The sequence below is a fragment of the Anas acuta genome, chromosome 4 (assembly GCF_963932015.1).
Source record: "Anas acuta chromosome 4, bAnaAcu1.1, whole genome shotgun sequence".
In the NCBI taxonomy this organism is placed as follows: Eukaryota; Metazoa; Chordata; class Aves; order Anseriformes; family Anatidae; genus Anas; species Anas acuta.
This window is the reverse complement of record NC_088982.1, coordinates 29,259,456-29,282,476: the sequence shown is the minus strand read 5'-3', so window position 1 is coordinate 29,282,476 and position 23,021 is coordinate 29,259,456. Positions and strand designations below refer to the sequence as shown.

General features: G+C 36.4%; 1 protein-coding gene and 1 long non-coding RNA gene across 7 annotated transcripts in view; both read left to right on the top strand.

Annotated features, from left to right (window-relative positions):
- The first annotated feature begins 243 nt into the window (after positions 1-243).
- LOC137855813 (uncharacterized) lies at positions 244-16,259 on the top strand. 6 transcript variants are annotated; one of them, XR_011095964.1, is made up of 5 exons: positions 246-760; positions 7,958-8,191; positions 13,503-13,580; positions 14,063-14,136; positions 15,600-16,259. It is a non-coding gene; the product is annotated as an uncharacterized lncRNA (long non-coding RNA). The 6 variants fall into 6 exon arrangements; XR_011095965.1 differs by having other exon boundaries at positions 15,597-16,259; XR_011095962.1 differs by having other exon boundaries at positions 14,601-16,259.
- A 4,847-nt stretch (positions 16,260-21,106) lies between these two features.
- Positions 21,107-23,021, top strand: part of DLC1 (DLC1 Rho GTPase activating protein) — a 256,678-nt gene continuing 254,763 nt past the window's right edge. Inside the window, exon 1 of the mRNA XM_068680392.1 lies at positions 21,107-21,125. The gene's annotated coding sequence lies outside the window, so the exon portion shown is untranslated. The remainder of the gene's footprint in view (positions 21,126-23,021) is intronic.

Here is a 23,021-nt window from a genome sequence, read left to right as displayed (position 1 = left end):
TAATTGTGTTGCAATTTTTTTTCAAATATATTCTCTTCACAAAATTATTCCTCTATTCAGGCTGAAAGCAAAAAAACAGAATTTGCTTATAAATCCTTGAGAGAGGAAGATACAACCATCCCTGAACTTAGAAGAGTTAACCAGACACAAAACAAATTAAAAAATAGTGAGCTCCTAGCACCTGGAGACCTGCCAGGAGCAATTAAAGGTCAGTCGCAGCTGTGACTGGTTATTAAAAAAGGGCTTTTGTAGGAAGCAAAGATTTGAGTCCCCATAGGAGGTCTTAGTGTTGTGGAGAGAGTGGTTGGTTAGTTAGTTATATTATTTTTGTTTTTGATGTTAGAGAAGGTTATAGGGACAGTGGTAATGTTTGTGCTAGTGATAAGGTCATATAAAGAGATGTTTCTGAGCAGGTGCTCTTCCTAGATGTAGTTCAGAGAAACTGCAAGGCTTATTATGGGAGGATTCATCTTGATTGTGAAGGTGTCTCTGAGTCTGAACTCAGGCTTGGATTCTAGCTCTAGATGCTAGGAAAATTCAAGTTCTTGAGGACTCTGAGGAGAGTGAAATGAAGTTACTGAACTCTGTACCCAAGGTTGAAGAGCTGGTGTGAAACTTCACACTTCCAGCATGCAAAAAAAATGTTGCATCAGAAGTCAGCGATGGTTCCACAGACAACAAGAGAAGAAAATAGTTGTTAATGAGTGGCTGCTAAGGGAAGAGTTTGGCTTTGCAATGTCCAGCTATCATGACATATATGGTAAGTTTACCTTTCATGAACCTAGATGCATTTGCTATAAAAGCTGCTAAAATGTGTGTCTTTTATTATGTTACAAGAATAACATTGAAGGTTCTTAAGACGTTTACTCTGTAAGTGCGTAGAGAGGATGAAATAATGAACCCCAACCATGGTCTTGAACTTTCAGAGAAGCATGTTTACTTAATTTTATTTCCCCATATTATCTGCAATAATGCTAGTAGCTCTGCTCTGTGGATGCCTCCTCTTGTTGCATCTTCTAGGCGATCCTTAGCCAAAATCAAACCACAATTGTATCCTTATCCTTTTAAGGTAAGGTAGTGCCCACTGCATTCTGCTGTCCACAAGTGAGTGTCAATTTTTACTCCTGAAAACTGGTGAAATGATTAAAACTGTAAGGAGACTGAGGGTCTGTAAATATTCTGTTGGGGGTGGGAAGGAGTAGGGGAGAATGCAAATTTAGGTTTCCTCCTCCTCTACTCTCAAATTGCTGCTGAGCTAGTTTGCAAGCAGTAAGTACTTAGCTAAAGCAGCACTTGTTTTTTGGGTAATGTAAAGCAGGTGAAGCCAGAGAAGAAGGGCTGTTCTTGAGAAGAAGCCTCTACTCCTACTAAAACATTGGGTTACAAGTAATGAGTAGACAGGATTGCTAGGAAAAACTAGTCATAAACTCATGCTATACAACTGTGGTACTCCATAGTTTATTTATATTTTTTAAGCTAGCAAGAAGTTGGGTGAGGAAAAAAATAAATGGAGATCATTCTTGCAAGATTAGTCTTCCTAGTTTTTGAGAAAAATGTATTGCTCTTAGTGTAAGTGAATAGGAATTAAAAGAATATTGCTATTCCATAAGTAAATCAATATATTTCATGCACATAATGTATTTCCCTTCATTTTGCTAAAAAGGAATTGTGTTCATGCTTATGTTAATCATAACCAAATTTTGAAGCTTGTAGTTTAGGGCTGAATGATGCTTGAGTTTTTGACTTTACCATGTGAAAGAGTTGCCACAGAACTGAACTGCATCATTACATCTCTTAATGCTGTTCCTGATGGTTGTAGAAATAAGTAAAGTTATTTCACAAGTGCTGTTACAAAAGTAGGTATAAGTATTTCTTTTAATGTTTTAGTTGGTAATAAAGATTTTATAGATATGAGCTGATAAACTCTTAAAGTCAGCTGAAGGTGTAATATTGAATATATTTCTATCAGCTCTTTATTAATGGTTTTCTGTGATCTATGTTCTGGTGCTATAGTGTTGACAGTTATCCAAAATTGATGCTGGTTTGTGTAAAAGAAGCAAACTTTAGTATAGCAGAAAAGTCATGGGAAATCTGTAAGGGGCTGGGAGGTCAAACTTAATTCTGGTTGCTTCCAGCTGGCTTCCCACTGTGTAATCTGCTGTGAGAAATGTTCCAAAGAGGATGAAGTTTGGGACAAAATAGAACTCTTTATGCATAATAGACACAAGTCTTTCCATGTGTACGTGGAGAATACAGATAGGAAAAAGATAGGAAACAGCTGGCCCATATGGTATGATTAATTTTGGGTATCTGTTTTGCAAAAACTAAGGGATGAGAAGTTCAGTGCAAAATGATTGTCTTATCATGTGCATGGACCTTGTGGTGTGATTTCTTAATAACAAAATATGTGAAGCTTTTATGGCATGGATTTTGGAGATGAATGAATTTGTACCTTTAGGAATTGAAACACCTGAGAAGAAATAAAAAAATAAATAGTTCTTCTTTGTGAAGAACTGTTACCCTGGAAGCTTTAACCTTATTATTCAGAGAAGATTCTGTTTTAAAAATAAATAAATAAAAATCAGGGAAGTCTTCAGTGTCATTTTATCTCTTTCATGAAGAGATCGTTTGCTTAACATATAAATGAAGTTTGACAAGTCTCTTATGCAGAGCATGTGTAGCTCATTTTAGATAACTTTCTAGAATTGCTAGACTTCTAATATTTTCAGAAGTACTGTGCAAACTGATCTCTACACCAAGTGCTTTTATGAAAATACCATTGTCAACACAAGCATCTTAATGTTTGTACTCTAGTAGATGCTAATTTGAATGCTAAGAGATCTATTTGCAATGCATAGTATTAGTGTAAAAGACAAAATAACTCTAGAATTTAGAAGCAGTCAACATTCTGAGTTCTCATTAGCAACATTTCACTGTAGTTGTTAGAATACACTTTATATCATCATTCCTGAACAACAATGTTGTCCCTTCTGCTAGTGGTATCTGGCTTGACAGCTCCCTTGCATGACAAAATGATACGACAGTGAGGATTAAGCACAGAAGTTGGGGGGAGACTGCCTGCATGAGCCAATTTAAGGTTTTCTTCTGTGTGTTTCTTGAACAACAGAAACCTGGAAGAAGCAGGGTAAAATCAGATTCTCTTCATAATGTTGCTTCTGGTTAAGTTACAGAAACACAGGTCTAGGCAACACATAACCTTCCGATCCATCAGAGAAAATAGCTCTGCAGAGAAATAATGTCTCTATGGACCTATAGCTGGTTGGACCTAAAATATTCTGTTTCATGCAGTGTATGAATACTCTAAAGGTAATCTAGGTGTCTTGGCTTCCGTTGACAAATACTGAAAGCAGAGCATCCCATCAAACAATATGAAATCGTCTTTGGCTTCACTCTGGAAACTTGTCATATCTGCTAATACCACACTTTTGTTAATCTATTTGACCTTTCATTTTCCTCCCTTGTCCCATTTGGTGTTCAGAAAAGCATTGGTGAAGTATTCTTTCTAGCCTGGTTCTTGTGCTTTCCCTAAAATAACTTGTGTGTATGCCCTCTAGAAAACACAGATAAAAATTCATAGCTTGCAGCTAGCAAATATGGTGATACTGGGGGAAGAAGAGCAGATCCATCACTAGCAAATGTAGTTTTCTCAACATTGTCAAAATTCAGCTGTGTACATACTGTGAAATACCAAGAAAATATCTTGTCAAAGACCTGTGGACTGCATGAATAAACCCTTTTTAACTCCTGTGCTGTGAATTAATAAAAATCCCCTATGTGTTACCATTCCTTAGGCACAGTATGATGCTGCAGTCCTAGGAAGTACAAGCTATTCTTCTGTCTTGAGGTCACTAACTACCGACCTGGGTGTTATGTTCTAGGAGATCTCAGGCTATAAATATGGCATGTGGTATTTGTCACACTGGCTAGGTACCTGACAGAAGACTAAAGCAGTTAACTCTGGAGTATTTCCTAGAAAGAAACTAGACTAAAAACAGTGAACTTTTGTCTCATTTCATAGATAACTGCTTAAAGAATAGGACTGTCTTTGTAAGGTAGCTCAGTTTGTGTGTTTTAAGACCAAGCTGAGAGCAGTGCTAAACATGGTTCACAATAGTGGTGTCGTTTGGAGAAGAGTTTTCTCCAGGACTGAAAGGGAGAGAGAACTTAAGCAAAGTAATTACAATTTCAAGAACTTTAGCTCACTGGTAACTTCCTAAGAGGGCAAGCAGGATCTGATGGAACATTCAAGTGGCTTATTCTTTTTTTTTTTCTTTTTTACCACAAAAAATAGCTTTTCCATGACATTAGTGATGTTATGTGTTCAGAAGAGACTGTTTGATAAATGTTCTAAATACTGGCTGGGCTTTCTGTTAGGGTGTTTTTAAAGTCACTACTTAAGCTTGTTCCTAACCTGAACCATGGTTTGTTAATTCTTCTAACCTCCCTTAAGAACACTTTCCAATGAAACATTGAAGGTTCAAACGCAAGTAAGACCAAAATTAGTGCTTCCGTTTTACTTATGCTGATTTAAATATTAATTACACCTCTTAGAAATGGGCTGTTGCAAGATGTTTCTAATAGGGACTCTGAGAAGTGTGTTGTAGCAATACTGCCACTCGGTGGCACTGTTTGTTCTAGTTTTATTGTGGTACACTCAACACAAGAGTTGATTCAGCCGTTGACATATCCATGCCACTAATATTATGAGTTTCTCTCAAATGGTGTGCGAAACATAGGGAAGGTGGACGTGATTAAATCTATTGATTTGGGGAGAAAGGAGATTTTTCTTTCTTTTTATCTTTCTGTCCACCTGAAGAGTCAGGAGCTGTTTCTGATTCATCCTCCGGTACAACACAATTCTGTCCCTGCTCCTAGGCAGTGCAAAAGTACAGGTCTTCATACCAAAATCGCATTTTTTTTTTTGTTTTTACATAGTCCTCAATAACCAGAAGGTACACAGTTTACATATTCACAGGGAAATAATATGCAAAATTACATTATTAAGTACTTCTCCCCTGATGTGGTGGAGACCTGGTATTTGGAAATTTAGGCTCTTCCTGGTTTGTCTGCAACTCTGCTGTTGGCCAGAGAAAGTGAGAATTGAAAATGTGTTCTGCTATTTCTTAGGTGTCAAATGTAGGTGAAGTGTCTTTTTCACTGGAGTGCTGTTACAGGAAATGATTAAGAATTAAAACAAACATGAATTAATTACTAAAACACTTCTGAAGAAGTTTGGGCATCTAGCTCTTCTCTTAAATAAGTGTTTGCAAACAAATATGCTCTTACAGTTCATATCTATTTAATTAACTTAATCTTACCTAGAGGGGAGAACTGTCTAGAGAAACTGTGGAGAGGGGCCTAATAGTTCCCACCTGATTCAAGCTTGCATACTTCAGTGCTCTTTTGTAACTCAATAAAATCTCTGAGCCTTCATTAAGTAATCACAACCTAGAGCTTCATAGCTTTCAGTGTTTGTATCAATTATTAATGTAATACTGAGGTGGCCAGAAAAGAAATAGTATTTTATGAACTACTATACTTCCTCAGTTAAGAAATATTAAGTCTTCTGATGTCTTTCAGTTTCCAGGGTCCTAGTAGAATAAAATGTATGTAATATCACTTGATCAGAATAATGTCTGATGTGAATTGCCAACCTAAATGGAGTTAATTTACTTGTGAGGCTTCTTAAGTTACTGAACAAAATGTCTTGCAGGAAAAGGTTTTCCAAAGCCTTCTGTAATGAATCCCTACTACAAATTCCATATGCAGGAAAATCTTGGAAGCACTCATTTCCATAGAATACAGTCAAGTCATAGGTAACCGCTGAAACTGTAACTGCTGTAAATGTAACCTGTAACTGCTGAAAGTGATAACATAACAAACTTCAATAGAAATAATCCTTTTTATTGGTCTCCTGGACTATACATACATATGGATCTGACTAAACTGTTTTGTCCTAGATTATTCAATTTGGCCATTTGTGAAATTTTCTGGGGCTAAGCTTTGTAGTAATGAAAAATACAAATACTTATTTGTATAGACTGCGCATGGTGGATAAAATAAAGTATTGTTTATGTATGTTTTTAATGACAGCTTAGAAATGGCCATACAGTCTTACAGAATTGCATTAAAGCTGTATAGTAAGCATCCACCTGCTGAACTGCAGTAACTCTATCTGGATGCTTCTAGACTGTAGCCTGCAAAATGTGACAGACTAGCTTAATGTCTTACTGCTGTATTTCACAGCAGGAGGTGTGAAGTTCTCTTCACTGCCACAATTTGGGCAACTTGTACTGAATGCCATTCAGGTGTGCATTTACACCTGAATGATGGACAACTGTGTTCAACATTATTACTCCACAGTGAAAACAATCTTGACTTTTGATAACTTCAAAAACTTCTTTATTTTGGCCAAAGAAAGATTATGAAGTTAGAAAATCACTTCTGATATTGCCAATATGATAGGATGATGATGATATCTAATTTCTAGATGACATCTGGTACAGCATACTCTTCTGCATGGTTACCTTTTTTTTTTTTTAACTAGGATTGGGTGAAGACTTGTACAAACATCAAGTCAGTTGAACTAACGGCCAGAGATGTTCTGTGAATGCTCTGGTGTGAGACCACCTATGCTTTGACATAAAAACGCCATGCTAAAATTCTTTGAGTAAAAAGCATACCTGCACTCCTTCTTACTTTTTAGCATTCAATTTCAGAAGTATTTTAATGAAACATACATTAATCAGGTAGCAATGGAAGAAACAGTTGTGAGAACTGTTGCTCACAGTTTCTTGAATGTGGGATTGAAATCTCAATTGCAGGAGCAAGTCATGGGCATGACCTGACTGGCACCATGAGTTTCCATTTGGTTATTTAAGTTCTGCTTGAAAGGCTTGTTTCCCTTCTCTTGAACCAGGAACCAGAGTACTTGTCTTACAGTGTAGTAGTTGGAGGAAAATGTTTTTTCCTAACCCAGAACTTAATGGGTGGGAATGCCCCAGGATGCCACTGTGTAATAGGAATGTGCTCTCACTTCAGAAGAGTGAGCCTAGAAATATTTGGAAGACGATGGTTAACCTTTTAACCACAACAGATGAGGACAAGTACTCAAATTATTTAGCTGTAACTTATTTCCTCGATGACTTACTGACAAAGATAGGAAGATCAATAAGGAAGGAAATGCAATAGAAACAGGCTTTCCACTCATCTGCCCATCTATGTAGGTACATATTGATCTTTCTTCTAGGACAGAAGGAGAAATGTGGCTTCAGTCTGAGAGTAATTGTTTAGAATCGCAAAACTGTCTTGTATTAACAACAAGCTTGTTTTTACATGGAAGAACTAATCTTTACCCAGTGATCTAGCAGGGAGATTTCTCACTTTCATATTACGAGATGACTAGTAATACATGGCCAGTGTCTTCTATAATGCAAGCATTGAAGCTATAAAAACGGAAAGTAAGTACTGATAGTTACAAGCAATTTTGCATGTTAATATAATGTCCTCTTTAAAAATAAAAGGTGTATGTTGCTCAAAAATATAGTTAGATCAACAGCAAAAGTTTGAATGCAAGTACTAAACAAACATGATTTTGTTGTCCCCTTTTGGCAGCTGAAACAAAATGATATAGTCAGTTCTGCCTTACATACCCCAAGTCACATGTTATTTGTGACTCATCTCATTTCTACAACCAGCTCTATTGTTCTGTAGAACACAACAGCATGAAGTGATGCCAATTGAAATGCAAGAAACAAGCATTGCGTTGTTAGAAGAAAAAATTGTTTTAAAGCCATTTATGACTTCATCTTCAGAGATATAAGATGATGAAACTGTTCTTCTAAGAGTTGCTTTTCTTGTTTCTGGTGAGGATGGAAAATACAAACCTATATTTTGATGTTGGTTGTAATCATTCCAACTTTAACTTCATCCTTAGGTATAACTGCAGGTGTAGCAGTTCTTAAGGGAAGAGAGGTGGGCCACACTGTTTTTATCATCAGCTTCTTTCTATAAAAGCACTACTAATGGAACAGAACACTGAAGTGACAATATAGAAGAGGACTTTCTTGTCTGGTGCTGCAGAGGAAGATCTACATTTCTGCCCTGAATTCTACTAGGCGTTCTACACTTTTGGTCAGAGACAAGAAACTTTCAGGGGTGGGATGCTGAGGTGAGCTTGGTTTATATTCCTTCATACTTCTTCAAATATAGATTTCTAAAGAATTTGCCAGAATATTGTCCATTTTAAGTAGCAATTGCTTGTGTATGTGTTATTTAACACTCAGAATTGTCAGGTTTAGTTTGATGTAACTGGTGGTAGTTGGCCATCAAATGATGATTAGGTTGGTGTTCAAGTAACAAAGCTGCCTGGTCAATATCGAAAGATTAACAGGATCAGAGTATGTCCTGCATTATTAATGGCACCTTAGAATCTTTCATATATTAACATTGTTGGTTTTTTTGTTTGTTTGTTTTTGTTGCAATGGTGATTGTGTCCAATAGCTGTAAATAAATGCTTTAAGAAGGGGTGCTGTGAAAATGACAACTGTGTGATTGCTCTGTGTGGGATCTATTTCTGGGAACTGGAGTGTCAGGTACTGTCTACCCTTGTATTTCAGTTAGTGTATCTGTCAGGTGTCAGTGGGTGTCTTGAAAATGCTCTTTGTGTCCTGACACAAGGATTACTGATTACAGAGAGTGTATCAAGCACTGTGTGTCACTGTTGTTTTCCACTACGTACAGGACTTGAGGATTTAAACTGTTCTATGGAAATGAAGATAAGGGGCTATAGCAGGGCTGGGCATAACGATAAATTTTTCATGGTTTGTTTCTTAAACCTTGTCTTAGTACTTTAAAAGAGCATTTTAATGTCTATGTAACTTTTTAAGTCCTTTGTGCTGCTGGAGTCTGTCCAAGTGTATTTGATGCTTGTTGTTATGGTCTGTATAGATGGTTCTTCTAGTTCATTTTCATTGAGTGGCCTTTCAAAGATGTTTAATACAAATGGTTAACATTTTGACTGCCTTCTCTTAAAATGTGTCTACCAGGATGGTAGTGACACATTCACACTTCACTGGGCAATAGCACTGTCCAGCCAGGGCTCAACAGATACACGTATAAGTAAGGCAACAATATTTCTTGCATTGTGTATGACTCCAACCTAAGAAGGAAACTGATAGGATGAAGAAATACCAGCTTTAAAATGAAGCATAAAATATGATATGTTTGGAATATTCTGTGTAGCCAAGAGCTGAATTGGGCTTAGGCCCTATTAAATTACATTCCAGTATACATAGTTTTTAATTAATAACCAATGTAACTATAAGTTTATATCCCTGAATCATTACATGAAAGTGATGCAAGATAAATCTTCTTAGATACTTGGCAGGACATATATAAGATGAATTTAAAAAGAAAGAAAATCCAGCAGCTGAACCATCTCAATTTATTGCTAAAAATACTTCTTGCATTTCTCTTCTAAAGAAAACTCCTTTTCTTCTCCAGGGTAGCATATTTACAGTAACTAATTTTTAATGAAGCTAAGCTTTGAGATGTATTAACAGAATTAATTGATATTCTAATTTACGTTGACTTTTTTAAACTCTTTAGGAAAAAAAAAATTCTTCCAGCCTGTGTATCTATGTTCACAGTCTCAAAAGAAATACCATGCAAGTTTGACCCCTTTAATTTTGAGATCCTGAAAGGTATATTCTCATGCAACTGAAAGATGTTTTCTAGGGGCAAGAAGGTAAGGTACGATGTCCTGGGATAGAAGCTTAACAGATCTAAAAGTATCATCACAAGTGACATATGGAACACTAGAACAGCTTTTTCCTTTCTGAGAGGTAGTCATAGTGTTCTAATAAGAAAAATATACAGCGGTAATTTTGTTTCATCTCTTCCTTCAGAATCCCCTAACAGGAACATGACTGTGTGGTAATATTTAAATTCAGTCTGATTCTTAAAAACAGAGTTGTGGAAAAACTACTGAAATCTAAGCATGGTGTGTACATGTAAATACCATCTGGTAGGAACAACTCCCTTGGGAAGAGGAAATGCTCTACAGAGCTATGTGAAAATAAACTTGGAATAAATAGCAGGACAAGTAACAATGAGGTTGAATGGACAAAGTCCAGATGTGCATTTGCAACAAATCTCTGAAAAAATTGTAATTAGAATATGCAGTCTGAATAAATGCTGAATCAAGCTTATTACAGTTCTTGTCACTAAATAAAAGTACTTCCTTTCATTTGTGTCCACTTAAGTTCTTTATCTTGCTTGCTTCATCTATTTTCTTAGTCTTGCAAGCTTGAAGTTACATGTCAAATTACCATGGAGTTCACTGTAGGGCACCTCAAACTGTACTTCTTAAAAAATGAATAGATAATTCTTCTGCGCAGTGCTGTGAAATGATTGAATTGAGATCAAGAAATAAATAGGGAGTAAAAACAAATAAGAAAACCAGACCTCCTATTTCTAGCCCAAAGCTTGGTTTTCTAGCATATATAAGGGAATTTAAGCTTTTTGACTTCTTAATAAAGTCTTTACTCATCTATTTAAACAACAATGAGAATAACAAGGATAATATCAGAGTCCTATACTCATGAGGTAGCTACTTGTGATTAGCTGTAACTAATGTAGGATCATGTTATATTTTACCACTATGTTACAGCACTGATTCTCTTTCTATAGGCAAAATGGGCTGTGAATATGAAAATATGGAAGGAAGAAACCCTGTTGTGTTTCCTTTCTGTGAGGTGCCACTCCATGTTCTGTCCTTGTGCCCTTTGCAGCTTTGGGGCTGGAGCATAGAGCCTCTGTTCAGCCTCTCAGCACGGTTTTTCTGGCAGTGGATTTATGTAGATCAATAGTTTGAACTTCAAGGCTTACCTTTACATAGGCTAATGTTGTGCTCTCATTATTGTGACACTTCAGGACTTCTCTACTTAATTTCTTTTTTGTTGTTTTTATCCAAGATCAAAACTTCAACACTAGCAGCTAGTTAATGATTCTTTGCTGAAGGAGGGAAGCAGGGGCTAGGAAGCAGCAGAATAAAAGATCTGATCCTGAATCTTATCCTAGTGCTTTTTATTTATTTATTTTATTTTAGTACTGGGGGGAAAAAATAACTGATTTCAGACCAGCTCCATTACCAAAAAAGTCCACAATTAAAAAGTCACACAATTAAAACTTAAAGTTTCCATACCTGCAAGCAAATGTGAATGGAAGAGAGAATAAGAGAAAATAACAATATATGAAAAATAAATCTAATATAATTCTTGTTTGAGTTGCAAGATTTTATAATGGAACTTTTTTCCCCCTCCCCCCTGAATTTTGTCCATGGGTTGTTCTCAGAAATGCCATGTTGATATTTAATTTTTTAAAAAATCTTGCTGCAATTGGATGCAAATGTATGAAACTTCTGCCCTTTTCCTGTCATTCCCTTCTCTCCCCTAAAACTGGAGAGAGAGGTGATAGCTTGCCACATGTCTCTTGCCATAGTAATGTATTCTCTCACTACTTATTGAGGTAACTGCCTTCTGGAATATTTGTTTGCTTTAACTTTAAAAGAAAATGTGGTGAAAGCCCATTGACACTTCTGTCTTGACTGGTGAGAGTGTGTTACATGAAGATCTGGTAAGACTTGATCTCCAGTCTTATAATCTATGCAGGGAATAAGTTAGGTCCTAGTCTTTTATTTTCTTCATGTAAGGAGTACACTATAATTTATACCTGTTGTGTGTTTGTTAGTTTCAAAGTAGTTATGTCAATGCTAACATTGATCCCCTATATTGCTTTGTTGTCAATACCTTACAAGGAAAATTTGGTGTTGTAATTAGTCATGATAAATAACTTAAAGTAGTATTTAATGTTGAAGAATGACTGAAATTGTCTGTAAATCTTGATAATCATTTCTCTGGGAAAGGAGCATTATTCCATTTTTGCCATGGAAGCCAGTGGAAGTGACCTGCCGATGTCAACCTAAACCACACTGTTTACTAAGCATCACCTTTATTTTTTAAGTAACTAATAGAGTTCTTGTTCTGCCACACACCACTTAAAATGAAAGAAACAAATACTACATATTAAGGAGGCACTTATCTAGATGAGAAACTGGCTGAGTTTCCCTGTCTGGCATCAGGTTTCATTAAGAACATTGCCTTGGCATGTTTCTAAGAAATAATGAAGGTTGTATAGAAGCAATTTTCTGTTACTTATGACCCTCCCTAATCTATGTCAAACTTTATCAGAAATAGTAGTTATCTTTTATTTAAACTTCAATGTAGTCACTCCTGTTACTTTTGCTTACTTTCTACCCTTTAGCATAGTAGATGAAGGTTAGTTCAAGTGGTAAATCTGATGGAAATCTCTCGTCTTTATGGTTATATGAGCAGCTGGTGTAAATCTTTGTCACTTCCTTGGTTCATTTTGGTCCATTGGTTGTTCTCACTCTTTGCAGTCCTGTAGGCACGTAACTATTGCAGGAGCAAGGGCACGTGGCTGCCTTTCTCAGCTTGCTTTCTAGTTATGCCCTTGGGTTCTCCTCAGCTGCCAGACCAGTCTGCAGCTGGCCTCTACTTTGCAATGCATGCAGTTGCTCTGTGGTTGTCCTCTGGGCATGCAACTTTTAATTTTGAACATCAGGAGGTTGTTGTTGACCTGGTCCTCCAGGGTACCTGAGTACTAAGAAGCAGTCTGCTCTCCTCCAGTGTATCAGCCATCTTCCCCATGCTGAACCTCATAATAGTGTTCTCTTCAAATTTTATGACTTAAAAATAGTTTTAACCTCATTACCATCTTCAAGGATATGCCACTTGTAACCAGCTGCTAGACCAAACTGCTGACAGCTCAACTGAGTCATTCAGGATAGTTCCAAGGAGGCAGATTTGCTCCAGAGGTGTTTCTTTCTGCAGATTGTCATGACAGCAAGTCATGCATCTAAGTTTAAACTTGAGCATGAGAACAATTTCACTAAAATGGCAATTATGTGTATTGTGGTTGTCTGCACCAGGGACAGATGAGAAGCTGGGGAACTAACTATGATAGCCCAGATCTTACTGAGTTTTTATGTGCTTGTAGATCTTGAAGTTAATAGATGCATTTCTAGAAACTTCAGCTTTGAGAGAATTACCCAGTGCGAAAAGCAGTTCTGAAGTAAGGATGTTCTTGTATCTGTTTACTTGACACAACACGTATCTTGTCTGTCTCTGCCTCTATGCAGGAAGATTTGTTTTATTTAAATAACCTCAAGTTGCTGAAGAAATCCGGGAAGATCCTGCTTGAAAGAGAAGGTTGTAAAGGGGAGCTTTAAATCATGGGATATCATGCACAACAAATTTCTGTGAGCTTTTCTTAAACAAACAATTTTATATTAAAAGGGGAGTGAGGGTTTTACTTCTATATTTGTTTTGACAGCACCTTTTTCTAAAAGGATGTTTACAAGGGGAAGAAAAACTGACACCTCTATCCCCCTCTTACAGTTACCATTGACTCTGGATTTTGCCACCCTGAAATCTCCTCAAGCCAAGAGAGGGAACCTGAAAAAGACCACCTAGAGGGTAAATGAAGGCCTCAGAGGGAGCATGGGGGGACTATTCTCTTTGAGCTTAAGGGACTGACTGCTTATCTTTTCATTTTTAAGACTATGGGACCCAGCTGCCACCCCACCAAAGTGTATGTTTTTCATTTTGGCAGCTGTTTCCTACTGCTATTAATTTTACAGGAGAAGCATCAGTAGCTCCTCCAAAAAAGAGCAATCACAGACACAATCCGTCTAGTTCAGAAGAGATCTCTAGGGTCATTGGTGTGGGGGTGGGGAGAAATACTATAGGTTTAAGAGGATACTCTGAACATCCTTCTACAGTTTAACCCATGATATGCTCAGTAAGTGACTGGTGCAATCTAATAGACCATTCAGAAACAAAATGCTTTCATATTTACCTACTTTCAGAGTATCAAAAGCTAATGGCTAGACAAATGTAGATGTTTAGTAGCAGCTGTGCTTTCATATAAGGAAAGTTAATCTGCAGTCCGTTCACAGAACACTTGCACCCTGCCCCTGACCTGGACATCTTCAACTATGAAGAAGCTATTCCTGGCTGCTTCTTGTTTTAGGTAAATAGACAAGGCTTCTTTCAACTCCATTGACTTTACGCTTTAGTCACTACATCATGTGGAATGCTCAAGATTAGTTATTCTCTGATTCCCTGTTGGCACGTGGTATGAATTTTTGTATTTTCTGTAGATATCTAACTGCTACTTGGAAGATTGCTGTAGCACACTGGAAAAATACTACTTTATCAGTTACTTGTCTTTAGTTGCTTTAGTTGTGTAAGGCAACTAAAAGCAAGTAATTCAGGCCACTGTAACTTACCATTTCTGTATGAAGCTCTCAAAGTATTTGTTAAATCTTGACTTATAAGCAAGGCAAAACAGTTCATCTAAATATGAAAAGATGAAGCTAATTCCCAAATTAGCGTGGGAAAAAGAGGGGAGGAGGAGTAAAGGAATGGAAGAACAACAGAATTGTCTCTAAATACCAGTCTTAAGTCTGCTTTTGGTTTTGTTCATTTTCACAGAAACCGGGAGAGGTGGGGAAAAAAATCCCCTTCTGAAAGGTCACTAGAAAGATTTGAGATGGAAGTCATGGGAAACAGGAAACTCAGAAATGTTACGGTATTTTAACATTAGTCTATGAATATCAAATTGAAAGTATTTATAATCTACTTAGTTGTTCATGAGAAATGCAGTAACTTCTGCACTATCAAGTGTGAGGAACACTTTCCATTGTCTTTGAAGCATGATAGGAAAATTGTAGTCTGCTCTTACTTCAGCCACAGTGGTTACATGTGGGTTTAAATTTAATCCATGAGATAACTATTCAGTTTACCTGTGTCTCAGGTGTTGTTCCTTTTTTTTGGAGGAGGGGAAGGATGAGGTGGTGTTTGTTTTTTTTTCTTTAAAAATAAGTACTTAGTTTGTAGCACGATGGCTGAAAACCTGAGCCATTCAAATTAGTGACAAGACCTTTGTCAGTATTATGGGGTCATGATTTTATTCAATAATTAGTTCTTCATCTTTAGTTATACTGACTGCAGGTGTATGAGAAGTAGAACTTCAGAAAAAAAGATAGACAAATTAAACTCAGGAGAGCCTATCTTTCCACATTATATCTGGTTTGTTTTTCCCCTACTTCTGTCTGAAGATTCATCTTGCTAGATGACCTGGACTTCAATCTACACTCTGTATCATGATGTGTATCTAGATATTGTGTAACTCAGCAAAGATTTTTAGTGATTATCACCTCAGAAATGTAAACTGGGAAAGAAACAGCCTGAAAACATTTTTTTTTTCTCCTTTGCGGAAAGGGTGATATGTCTTGGCTGACTCTATTCTTGATCAGATAGAGCTGTAGTCTGTAAAGTGTATGTCTCAAACTCATTTGAGTTAGCTTTTCTCACCTGAAGAATTATATCAGACAAAAAAAATAATAAAAAAAAAATATGGAAGAACCTTCTGGAGGTAATCTAGTTGTCTAGTTGAACATGCTTGCTTGAATAGGATTCTTTATCCAGCAGGCTTGAAAACTTCACGGATGGCAACTATGCAGTGTCCTTGGATAACCTGCTCCAGTGTTCCACCAGCCACATCTTTTGGAGGCAGCCTTTTTTCTAAATTCCACTTTGAACCTCCCAAACCTTGATTTGTGGCTGTGACAGATCCCTCTTACTATATTCAGTGCCTCTTGCCTGAAAAAAATCTTAGTCTAGGCTCATCAGCCTTGATGAAAGGAAAACAGGAAATCTAGGTTCTGATGCCTATCTAAATTGTATCCTTTGATCTGGAGTCTCCACTACTAAAAGTTTTAATTTCTAGACTTGTAAATGTTCTGAAATAAGTTTTTGTCTAACACTGGTTTTTAAAAAATACTTCTATATATGAAATTGTTTTTTTCTGTACCTGGCAATTTTCAGCTGTTCTGGTTTATGTTCTAATTTAGAAATAGCTGCCAAAAAATAGAAGTAAACATGAGATTTAGCATTCCCTGTTGTGTTTTTCCTTTCCTACTTTATTCACCAGAATGTACTATGTAGATTGCGGTAGTAAGGATGATTTCCTTGAAGCTACTTTTGGAACATTTTGAAGGTGATCCTCCTTAGTGCCAAGAGAAGCAAAGTGGTTCTGTGTTGAAATGTTGAGTGATTATGATAAAAGAAAATAAATCCAGTGTAACTAAATGTCAGCTTTGTGCAAATAACATAAGTAACTTAACGACTCAAATTCAGAGTTCTTAATAAGATTTCTAACTCTTCCATATTTTATCTATTATATTATTGCATTGTGCTATTTAAGTCAGCAGTGTTCTGTTATTTTTCTACTAGTCTGACACCTGATGTGCTTTCCTTTGGGTTGGTAGAAAAAGATGATTTCTATGGCAATTCACACTTAAAAGAAGAAAAGCTGTCCTTCATTTTAATGACTATTGAGCCATATTATAGATATATTATGCCTTTTTTAGTTAAACAGAAGATTTTGAGTTTCCTCTAATGACACTAGAGACTAAACTCCTCTGTAGAAAGAAGTTTCAGTAAAGTATCGTGTGGCTTCCATTTTAGTCCGTAGTTTTCAGAAAGGGTGTTAATTTTTATTTTTGCAATACAAATAGAATGCCAGTGCAATGTTCTTGGTGCTGGCAAAAACTGATGCTGCCCTTGAAGTACTACACGTGATCAGTAGAGAGGAAGTACTACCCACGCATGCAGGGCAAAAAGTTTAAAGCAACTTTTTTGTCAATAGGAAAAATGGGTGTCCTCAGAAATATGCATAAGCAATCTCATCTGTGAGCTGTAAAAGAACTGATCATAGCAACAGGCATGCGTTAAGGGTTGTATTTACACTACGAAATTTTGGCTTAAAAACTGCATAATAAATGTTGAGGAAGTGGTTTGTGTTCAGCAGCATGCTAGTGCAGTGATGCATCTCCAGAAAAATGCTGTAGAAAGCAGAGTGTCTTTAACTTGAGGAAATTTCTAAGAATCTTAGACTGGTAGTAACTAATACTCATACACAATTGTGTAAGTCATCTGTAAAATACTGAAGTATATGCTAGCTTTCTCTGCAGCAGCTTCTATATAACTATCTGCAGCCTCTTTTCTTAAAGTAAGACCAAGTCAGCAGAGTATAGTTTTTAATTAAAAAAAAAGATTCCTCTGAACAGAGTAAATATGCACAGTGGTATTAAATGTTTCCCTGTATAATACTGTTATAAATCTTTAATGTATTCCAGTGTACGTGTAGTGAATACACCTGTCTTGCAGTCCCTTTATTTTCCTTCCTATAATTATGACTTTCTGAAATTGTTTTTAACAGAAAACATGTTTATGGTAACAGTTAATATAACAAGCTGCCTAGGAAAGTAGTTACATCACCATCCCTGGAGGTCTTCAAAGAAAAAAAAAGTATAGATATAGAGCTTAGTGACTTCGTTTATGGTGGACTTGGCAGTGCTGGGTTGAAGGTTGGACCAGATGATCTCAGGTCTTTTCCAACCTAAATGATTCTGTGATTCTTTCTGTTCCTTACAGACTTCATTAGTTAGGCTTAGCATTCTACGTAGCCAAACTTCTGCAGAGAAAATATCCTTTTTTTTTTTTTTTAAGGTACTTCTGCTGTAGAACAAGATTTTTATTTTTTTGAATAAGCACTTTCAAGAAGACTCAAGTGAGGTTCTGCAATCTCATTAGTTAGAAACACCAAGGTGACTGTACAGACTCCTCTAAGTTACTTTCTGAGAGCCCTTGCAACAAGGAAATCTGAAGTGGGCTCCTCACAAATACCAGCACTCTTTCCCAGGGAAGTGGAGAGAGTTCTGCTGTCTTCCTACTGATAGACTTTATGGGGTCTATACATAGTCAAAGTGGAGCGACAGAAAACACACCAATATTTTGGTGTGTTTTTTGGTTGGTCAATATTTTATTTAGAGTCCACAGGAGCTTAGTCTAGGGTGTGAGTCTCTCACATTGTCTGTACTTCAGCTTGGAAAAGTAAAGGAAACTGTCAAACATCTTGCATGTTTTCTATAGATGCATATTCAGCTCCTCTCCTGACAGATAAGGGGAAAAGAGCAGATAAGCCTTCTCCTGCGTTATTTTTGGTGTTGTTAAATGCTACTGAATGACAACTGTATTTGAATTTGCTTCTGACAGCAGGAGTCTCTCTTTACAGCTTCTTGATTAAATGCACTTTCCAGTAACTGAAGTGCTTTGTCATTCACTGAAGCATTGATTGGTTTGATGCTGTGCAGATATAGCTAAACAGTGGTTACTTTTCTCCAATACAGTACCTGTAAATCAAATCTCTGTTTGCAGAAAAATGTGCTTTATGAAATTTAATTTTCTCTAAGGAAACATTCCACTTACAAAGTGCTACAATTTAATGCATTCAACAAACAGCTATAGAGGGGACTTGTATCCTTTACTGACTGGTAACAAAGACCAAAAACGTGAATGAGAATTTGGATATACAACAGTAACAAAGAGACCGCATTTTTTTTTCCTTAAAAGACAATGCCTGTGCTGTCTGGGATCACTTTTTCTGCAAAGTAATCTGTAAAGTAGATGAAAAACAGTTGGACAGTAATTTAATACAAGCACTGCACAAGCCAGAAGGTGAAATAACATTTCAACTGCATAGTAGATCAATAAAAGAAGGTCTTAACTAAAATCAGTCTGTTAAGTCAAAATAATTAAGTTCTAGGATCTACTGGGGTGCAATTACATCTTTGTACAAAGAGCAGAATAAAAGTACTGCACCTGACATGAAGATTTTCTTCCCAGAGCTATGGGAATCAGTCTCAGAGTCCAGGTTTCTACATACAATTGAGAAAAGAACAAGGTTAATTTAGGTAAGCTTCATTTTTAGCTATTTTAAAGTGAAGGTAAATGCTTCTAAATAAATGAAGCAAGGATATTAAAAGCAATATGACACCTGTTTATCATTTTATCTTAAGCTTATCAGCAGCGTGATACTCATACAGATGTTTATTTGGAACTTTTTTAACTAGTTAAAAATATTCTATACTTTATTTTTATTGAAAATAATTTTATCTGTTCTTTATTGTTGCATGCTAAGTACACAAACTTTTACTGAAACCTCTGTGTAGAATGTAAAACCAATTGCACCCAGATTGTTTGTGATTGTTTTGTTCAATCTGTTCTTAAAGGTTTTCTGCCAAGCTACAGACAGACCACAGAGTCTGTCGTTACTGGTGGATCCACAAATATGTATTGGAAAAAGTCTTCCTACAACTTAAACCCCTTCCATGTCATCTAATCTGCTCTAAGGGTGGGAACAAAATATTCCTTTTACTCTGTTCTGACTTTTGACATAGCTCAGTATGTTCTCTTCCTTCCCTGTTCCTTCTTCAATTTTTGCTTTATGATTAAAGTAACTGTAAATTCCTTCCACTTCTCTTGAAATAAAATCCTCAAAATTCAACTCTACCTCTAGGTAAGGTCCTTACCTGCTATTAATTGCATTATTTAATTGCTATGCTATTATTTATGGTCACATCCAAACGTTCTAGTATGTGGTTTATTCTTTTGGTTTGTCTTAAAACTCAAGAATCTGAGCTACTTGAATCTGTTTGGACAGTTTCAAAAGACGATGTGGTAAATACTCAGACCTCTTCGTGACCTTGATGTTAAGGGCACTTGCACAGAGCTGGGAAGTTGGAGTTGAAGGCAGGGGAGCTGAATTTTTCTGCACCTTGAATGAATATTGTACTAGAGGAATTGATACAGAAGAAAGGTATGTTTGTTAGTACCTGTTGTGATGCAATAAACAAGAAAACTATGATGGGCACTTGAAGGTTTTATGGAAAGCTATTTTCTGGTCCACCTCCACATTTTGAAAGAGCTATTTGGTAAAACTCTGAACCTTGTCATCCACCAAACATCCATGAATACGTATGAATCTAGAGTTATGTAGGCAACTTTAATGTATTTATATTATGTTATTTAGAGGTTTTCCTGATTTAGACATTAGCAAAGGTTGTGGATGGGGATTGGTTTTAATTTGGGTGTATTAAAATCTATCCAAGTCCAATTCTTAACTTGTTTTGCATTGTTGTTGCATCTAGACATAAATTTTGCTTTGTTTTGCTTTTGTAGCTGTTGTAATCTGTAAATGAGATGAGAGAAATGTTAGATGATTTTAACTTAATAAAGACAGATATGCTCATTTAGTCCATAATGGGTTCATATGATGTTTTTACTTAGAGCTTCACTAAAGTGGGCCACTGAATACTGGGACCTTTGTCACATTCACTGCTGTAACCTTGCCAGATACATCTCTCTCTCAGCAGTCATATACATCTGCTCTCACATATTTGTTGTCTGTTCTAATTGACCGCACCTACTCTCCACAGTTACTTGCTCATAGATCTTAATCTTAAATCTTAATAATAATAACCATAACCCAGTATAGGTTTTCTTCATTAGATCTGTGCTGCCACTGTACAGGAGGAAATGGTGATTGCCAGTGGGCGGATGTGCATCTGCTTTTCATGCAGCTCATCATTTAGGATTAAGAAATATTAAAATAAGTTTTAAAGTGTGAATTTGCATTTGAAAGTATGATTTTTAGATTCTGCTTCTCAGATTAAATGGTTAGAAATACTAATCATGCCAATCATGTTGGTATATCACATCCATACAGACTAGATGAACAATTTTCTAATTTACTTTGTGTGTATATACACATATGCACACGTTCCCCTGTAAAGCATAATGCATTTTTCAACATATTTGTCAGTGTTACTATATACAAAATACTTGATTTTGCATCACTATATGTATGTACATGTACTTGCTCCCAGCATCTTAACCTAATCATCCAAAAGCTTGTGACAGCAAATGTAGAGTGGTTTTTCCTTGTCTGCAGCAGTGTTCTCTGAACGGGAAGATTCCCTGGTGAATTCATTATTACACAAGTCCCACCCCTATGAAACTGCTGTAGACACATAACAGGATTACTGTTCAAGAGTTTACTAGAATGCAAGTAAAATTGTTCCAGTCAGTCAGAAGCAAGCATCTTTGGCTAAGGTAGGAGCATGATTTTTATACACCTTCTAACAAAATAAGAAAGCATTTCTCATTTATTTTTCTGTAAATAATATTCCTTTAGGTATTGCATTATCAGTTCAGTTTCTATTAAAAGGGCATCTCTTTAAAACTCTAAACCTACATTTACTTTTTAAAAAAATCTTGTTTGAATTACTATATTTCCAATTCAAGCAACCAATAGATGTGAAGATTGCTTTACTGTTTGGAGCAGAAATATGTTCAAAAACATGTAAGAATGCTGGAGATTGCTTTTTTACTTCATATGCTATTTTTTATGATTTTGAAGGAGCACTTAAGGGTTTTTTGTTGCTCAACATTGCTTCCTTGGTTTCTATTTCTATCTTGTAATTTCATAGCAGCATTAAAATGACAATTTTCAGTTTTAAAATATTGTTCATTGTATGTTACTTCAAAAAATACACTTTTTACATCAGTATTTTAATAATAGTAACTTGCAATGTGTATAAAAAGAGGTTGATGTGAATCTTTGACTTTCTTAATTAGCTAATGTGCAAGATGTATTCATGTAAATCTAAGAAAACAAATTAGCCAGATCTAACCACATAATGGCATAGCAGCTCTCTCAAAATGCAGAGCTGCCTAATCGATGTGGTGACAAATGAAATGATCTGTGGCCTTCAAGGCTGGAAGTTAATTGAATGAACGGACAGCATTTTTTAAACAGCTGCTCATATATTCCTAATGGACAGTTTGGTTTTATTCTTCCTTAAGGATGAATGTGCAATTACTTTAATTGAAATTCCCTGGTTTTATCCCAGCACGGTGCTTTTAGACAGGGCAAGGGTCTTTGACATTTATACTTTGGAGATTTAAGCTGTCAATATGATGTATAGCGTACCTACTTGTAACTGTAAGAGACTTGAAGATCATTTTAACCTGCGCTTGAAGTGTTCCTCTATTCACAAATTCTAAAAGCTGAGTGAGTGGATGCTGGGAAGTACATCAATTTATTAAATATGTTCAATATGTTAAATATGTTATATGTAAATATGTTTCAGACACTGCTTGCTGTATGAGGGAAAATACAGGTGTTATTAGGGTTTTATTAGTGAAGCAGGTTTCTTTGTGTAAGTAATCAGCAAAAGTGTATATGATTTCATTGTCAGTTATGTATAGAATGCTATTTATTCAGGTCTAGACGTTTACAAATTAGTTTTCTTGTTAGCATTCTGACATGAGAAATGATTTAACAATTAATGTTCATGTGGTCCATGTTTCCTAAAAGTTTGGGAAGGAAGCTGCCTTTCCTATAGTTCCTCCAGCTGCCCTGTCTCTTGTTAGTGATTAGAAGCACCTTCATTTTCAACTGCTAACCTTGCACACTCACTTGATGAGAGCCTGTACTTGTCACTTAGTTCTGGCCCATGTCATGGCTTCTCAGTGCTCCTCCTCCACCCTGAAAGTCTGTATTCAACCTCTTCTCAGAGTGGGGAAAGGAGAGAAATATATTCAGAAAAGACTGCTGTTCAGCTGCAGAAACATAGATGGAGTCGCTAACTCATGTAACTCATGTTCAAATGTCACAACCAATGTCCAGTGAAATGCGAAATGATAGGCATGAGAAATAGCAAGGAACTGCATGTTGCCAGTGGTCCAGCCACTTATGTTATGATCTGGATCACTTGGCATGAGGTAACTGTGACTTCCTTTACCTTGGGTTGGTGATACAGTGAAGAAGCAGAAGACACCATGCAAGCAAGCATGAACCTCTGCCCAAAACAGATGAAATTGTAATACAGAGATCTGAATAAGACTACAAAGAAATGGCCTTAAACTAATAAGGGCCTAAAAGGCCCTTAAAGGACTAAAGCCATGTGGTCTCTAGTACTCAACAGCAACAGAGCTCCAGAAATT